Source organism: Bidens hawaiensis, unplaced genomic scaffold (genome assembly GCF_021521415.1).
Source record: "Bidens hawaiensis isolate Kalapana, Puna unplaced genomic scaffold, B.hawaiensis_p1.1 tig00035836_1, whole genome shotgun sequence".
NCBI lineage: Eukaryota > Viridiplantae > Streptophyta > Magnoliopsida > Asterales > Asteraceae > Bidens > Bidens hawaiensis.
This window is the reverse complement of record NW_027496216.1, coordinates 173,585-180,350: the sequence shown is the minus strand read 5'-3', so window position 1 is coordinate 180,350 and position 6,766 is coordinate 173,585. Positions and strand designations below refer to the sequence as shown.

General features: G+C 32.0%; 1 pseudogene; it reads right to left on the bottom strand.

Annotated features, from left to right (window-relative positions):
- Positions 1-4,462: 4,462 nt before the first annotated feature.
- On the bottom strand, positions 4,463-6,438 carry LOC143587682 (parthenolide synthase pseudogene; annotated as a pseudogene).
- Between the last annotated feature and the right edge of the window lie 328 nt (positions 6,439-6,766).

Sequence of the window (6,766 nt, the reverse complement as noted above, 5' to 3'; positions counted from 1 at the left end):
AATTCGTCTTATTTTAAAGGACAAAATTTGTAATTCTGTCTTATTTAAATGTAATCCCCCCATTCTTTTTAAGAAAAATTCCCAAAATGAAAAATTCCCATTAATGGAAAGCGATTCCATTTTTGTCTCTACAAATAAATGTTTCCAGAAATGTCTCATACAAACGCATCTTTGACGACATGTTAGGCCTAAACGTGTCTTCACGACCTGTTAGCCTTCAACGCACGTCCTTCATGCCTTGCTAGCCTCTAACACGTCTTTCACCACTTGTTAGCCTCTAACGCGTCTTTCACGACATGTTTGGCCCATTAATTGTTTTTTAATACTGCATATTATAATTAAATTTATCCATATTTCGTTGTTCTTTTATAACTTGTAATATATACATTTATATACAATGTCGAATATGTCGCTGACACGTGTTTATTTTTTCTACATTTTGTCATAAATTTTGCTCAAAAACGAGTGTCAAACTGGTATCGAAATTTTCAAAAAATGTTTAATAAAATTTGACTAGGCTGGTTTTAAGAAAAGATTTTGCTAACATGTAGATAACAACAAGCACGTCTCAATGATACATTTTAAATTTTATAGAACTTTATGAATTACAAGTTATTAAAAACCAAAATATGAGTAAAATTAATTATAATAATGTAATATTAAAAAAACAATTAATGGGGCAAATGTGTCGTGAAAGCCGACTTAGAGGCTAACATGTCGTGAAAGACGTGCGTTGGAGGCTAACAGGTCATGAAAGACGTGTTGAGCTCTGACACGTCTTCAAAGACGTGTTTGTAGGGGACATTTCTAAAAACTTTTTATTATAATGATGAAAATGAAATTTCTCTTTATTAGTGAGCCATTTAATAATGAGACATTTTAAAATTTCTCTTTTTTTTCTTTTTAAGGTGAGATTGATGAGTATTTTGCGGGTCAATGATAGTTGATTGGAATCTATCGGTGCTAGATCTCATCGTGATGATTAACAATAAGAATAAGAATATTCTTGAAGGGTTTTCTTTTTATTTTATTGTTTTTAAAGTGTATTTTTGTTTTTATATGAAATTTTGATAAAGAAGATGGTATAATTTTTGTTTGTTGGAAAAAATATTTGCTAAATGGTGTAAGGTTCAAATATATTTATTACTTTAATAATTTGCAATGGTTATTGATTAGCAAGATAATTATTGATCGATTAATTTATTTGATCAAGTATATATTTTTTAATCATGTTAGTTAAATTATGCGTAGTGAACGACAATTTTGAAGTGACAAACACAACGCCTCAGGGCGATAAAATGGGCGACAAGAGGGAGGACGACTAGATTTTGTGTTTGTATGTGTTTTGATTTAATATTATTATATTAAGTAAGTGTGTGTAATATATATATACATACATACATATTAGGGTTGTTCACGAGCCGATCCGAACCGAGCAAAGGCTTGCTCATTACTTGGCTCGTTTACAACCAAACCGAACCGAATGGCTGAAATCGAATCGAGCGAACACCGAAACGACCCATACAATCAAACATTTTTCGATCGAACATCGAGCATTATTAATTTCTTTTTCACTTTAAAATTTTCAATAAGAAACAAATTTGAATGTTGTAAATAATGTATTTTATATATAAATTAGTAGTTTTTAGACAAACGTGTAATAGATTGTAAATTTTTATTAAAAATAAGTTTGAAGTGAGATATAATGATTATGTAAACAAACTTCTATTATTCTAAAAACATGAAGCGAACAGATAAAATTATAAAATTGACGGAATATGAAAAATTTTAAGGGGTAAAAAAAATTGTAAGCTTATATTTATGTGTTTTGTTTATATATTTATATATTTATTTATATATAACTATATATAAAATAAATTAAAAATTATTCGAGCCGAACCAAACCGAGCATTCCTTTGCTCGTTGCTTGGTTCGTTTTCAATCGAGCGAAGAACAAACTAGCATTTCCCGAGCAATTTCCAAGCGAGCGGCGAGCGAGTTTGAGCAACGAGCGGTTTGGACGGCTCTAATACACACACACACACACACACATACTGTAGGGTTAATGTAAAAAACAATAGTTTTGTGAGAAGCATAAGAATATATGTACACCATTGGATCTAGGATATAGTGGTTGAGATTGGTAGTTTTTAAAAGATGTATAGTTTCCTATTTACATGTTATAATGTTTTATTTAAGTGGTGTACTTTATTTTAAAGTCTTCTCATACTTCTCACAAAACAATTATTTTATTTAAACCCTTTTCTATATATATATATATATATATTGATTTCATTTGAGAACCATTTGAGTTTTAAGAACTCAAAAAAACTCAACGTAATAATTTTTTTTTTGAATTTTTTTACACATATATAATATGTAAGTGTAACTAATGTAAAAAAAACTACAACATGTTTATTACACACTGAATCGACTTTTTACACATGTGTAACTACTAACATTTAAACTTGTGTAATTATCAAAAAAATTTATTCTCTCTTCTTATTATTTTTTTAATTAAAATTTAATCTTAGACACAAATTTTATACTAATTTAATTAATTGTGTGGTTCATATTAAGTTATTATAACTCATCAAGTTCTCAAATTATCCTTCCCAATATATATACACATATATATATATATATATGTGTGTGTGTGTGTGTGTCTACAACACCATTACACCTTTAAAACACAAATATTTCATTTGTTGACCAGGCACCACATGATACAAATCGTCTTAGCTTGTAGCACATCCACTACACATAGCTTTACTTATTATATAAAAAGTAAATCAAATTAACATTTACTTTACAACATTTATCATATTTTTATACTAAATTCAACCACAAACAAAAGACTACTACTTTTGAAATTCGTTCCTAACCATGATTATTTAGGAGTTTAATCTCAATCAGAACTAACTTAATGATTTTTCAGGGTAACAGATACAAAATCTAAAATATGATCTAAGTGAATCCTTCCGGCTTCCATGTAGTTTGGCTATGTACATTTGCATGTGTATCAGTATACTACAATTTAATTTAGGGGAGTCAACGAACCAAGTTAGTCATGAGACGCGTCAATGAATTTAAAGTTCTATAGTTAGTCATTCATCATTAGCTCTTTATCAAAAGTTCGATGAAAAAATTTAGAGTATATATGAAGAAACACGGATTTGATCCGTACTAAGGTTAGATCTATATTTTCACCGGGTGAGGAGTAAAGGATGGAATTAGGTTAAACGAGTCGAGAATCAAGCTAGATCCGGATTTATGTCCGGCAAAACAAACTATTGTGAGCTCGTTACAAGGACATCTCAAGAGGGTGTGTGTGTGTGTGGGGGGGGGGTCTTCTCGTAGCCACCCTCTGGCGTGAGAATAATATTATTCTTCTAGAGAGAGAGAGTGAGAGAGAGAGAGAGAGAGTAATATAAGTGATATATAATACCTTGCATTTTGGAAAATTAGCAACTGTGATATAGTATTTAGTATTTTATATATAACAGTATAACTTTACAAGTGGACTTTGCATGCATGGTGGATCTTGACTGACTTGGGTTTAATGCAAAGGTAATGCCAATTATTTTCAGTCACTTGCCACCATATGATGTTGCTCAACTCTTTTAAGTTTTAACACATAAAATGTAACCGATATAAACTTTTGAAAATATCATTATCATAGATACACAATTCAATTTTTATTTTTTAGACTTATACAGAAGTTGCAACATAATGTTATATCCATGTAACATTACAAGAAAAATTATACTAATATTTCTGTCGCCTACTGTTAGGGAGATGGCTGCTACTAATTAAATTTGTGAAGGTACTGAACAGAAATAAATCGTTTAATGTGTATTCTAAGGGAGAAAAGAAGTAGGTTAAAGAGTACTCTTGGTTTGAAAATTTATGTCATAAGCTACTTTGAATGCTATATATTTTGGAGTTAAATGGTTTGCCTTTTCTTCCTTCTAAGCTCTAACGTTTAAACTTTGTTTTTGATATAAAAAATGGTGTGATTAGTGCCAAAAGGTTTCCATAGTGAAAAAAACACAATAACTTGTGTTTTAAAGATCCACTTTTGTATATTCATGCAACTATTAGACTTTTACTTATCCAGGGTGTTGCGCGTATTTTTTTAATGGCTTTGCCATCAACTTTGTTGTGCTTTTAGGGTTTATAACTTACACAACTAAAATCTTTACTCACATTTGATAAAAACTCGCATTTAACACAACAACATTAGATGTCTAAACCCTTTCGTAACATTTAACATCTAAACCCCGGGTAAGCTAACTAGTTTACTAAACAAATAAGGAGCCCTGATCAGAATAAATCATACATGTAGAATCAAAAACCATACAGAAAACCTGACTTGTCAACATGGCCAAATTATCAAAGGATCGATACAATACGTACACGCAAACACATTAATATTTCCAGCACATAACATGTTTGTGCTTCATAATATAAGTTGTTGCATAAAGATGAAATCATGTTTGATGACAATTAAATATTTTTTTATAGGGTACTTGATAACGGGTACAAGGAAAAGGGGATCTTTCTTTCTCAAAACCGGGTTACCCGCTTCTTCCACTTTCAAATCTTCAATCTTCATTCCACTTGGAAGCTTCCAATCAAACCAGTAAAGAAGGTTTGCGATCACGAACTCAATATTTCCAGGAGCTATGTTCTTAGCTAGACAGGACCTTCGGCCACCTCCGAACGGGAGCATCTCAAACCTATCACATCCAAAATCAATGTCAGGATTTGTAAACCTCTCCGGATAGAACTCATCCGTATTCTCCCCCCCCCCCCATGTACTTGGGTCTCTTGCTTGCCCCCAGGCATTCGTTAGAACAACCGTATCAGGAAAGACATCATAACCACCAATTCGGGTACGAGTTAAGCCTGCATGTGGAATCAGGTACGGGGCGGGCGTGTGAACTCTGAATGACTCCTTCACCACCATTTTCAAGTATACCATTTTTCTGGTGTCTAGTTCTTCTACCTTTTGTATTTGATCTCCCGTGCAACTTCGGATTTCACTTTGCAGTTTTTGCATCACTCTAGTATTTCTAATGATCTCGAACATTACCCATGTCAACGCGAGAACTGTTGAGTCGATCCCTCCCATAATTATGTCCTGATCAAATGTTATCAGTTAAGTAGCTAGCTAGTACATATTATATACTAGGTTAGTTACCCGTGTAGCACACGGGTTAAAATTAATAAATTTATATAAATAATAACACAATATATAAAATATAAAAAATATATTCAAAAAATATAAAGATGTATTATATGGTAGAATAAATTACTCAATATAAAAATAAAAAGTTGTTAGAAATTCATAAATCTCTAAATGTTTCTTTGTACACAATACTTGTAGTTTAATTTGTAACTTTATTTTCTATATAAAAATATAGTAGTTTCACATTGTTTCTGTTTATAACTCTAAATAATACAACACATAACTATCATGAGTTAAAATAAATTGTTTCAAAAACAAAACAACTATCTATAATAATTGACCTTAGCTTTTTACTAATCTTTAATGCAAAATAAAAATAAAGTGAAAATTTTACTTTGAAATTAATCATTTTATTTAAAGGTATAATATTTTTTTAAGAATAAAAATGTGAGTTCCAATATTACTTTCGGATATGATTTCAGATTTTATAACACAATTATCTTATTGTTTTTTCGCATATTGTTTAGTTTCATTGATATACCACTTTTCTAGTTAATAATTTAAGCAACATTACTTCAACGTCGACTTTTAGAACTAATCTATAACTTGACAACCTTAGATTTTATGAAAGTAGCTAGCTAGTACATATTATATATTAATAATCAGATCTCTATATAAAGTAAATATTGTAAAATAATTAATGGCCGATTTACCATCACAAGAGCTTTTAAATCTGAAATGCTCGGTCGATAGCAGCAGGCAGAAGCATCGTCTTTGGAACGCATGTCAAGTAAAGTATGGATAAAATCTTTGTCATCCTCACATTGTTCTTCAACTAATTTATTTTTGAGATGGTCATCAATGATTGTGTCGATGAACGTATCAAGATTTCTAAAGCCCTCATTCAGTCTGTGATTCCATCCACTAAGTTGGTCAATAATATAACCTAACCATGGAAAAGAATCAGCGACCGATCCATTCAGTAATTCGATGGTTTCATCAAGCATGAACTCCAATGACGGACCCTTTAGCAGCTTGCGTTGTTCTTCGTAGCTCTTACCAAACGCCACTACACACACCTTCTGCTTCACTATTTCTAAGAACATGCTGCTTAAATTCACCTCGGTGTTTGGTGGATTTAACGACAGAGATTGGATTATGCGCTCCATCTCTTTCACTAACACACGGTTAGTCAGTTTAGCTTTCTTCGGACCGAGGAACTCAGTCACCAAAATCTTGCGCATCTCCCTCCAACGATCGCTATGTGGCGAGAAGGAAACATCTTTAAAGTTGTATGTTAGGTGTTTGGTAGCCTGGAAACGTGCACGGGAACAAAAATTATGATCTTGAGTTTTTAAGACTTCTTTGGCCATTTCAGGAGAAGAGATGACAAGGAAGGGCTTTGAACCAATATGGATTTGCATGACAGGGCCATATTGTTGGGAAAGTTGCCATATGGCCTTGTGAGGAGGCTTACCAAGCAGTTGGTGCAAGTTTCCAAGAATAGGAAGTTTTGGAGGGCTTGGGGGAAGCTTAATTTTGGATGACCTATTGGATCTTAGGGTTCTGTAT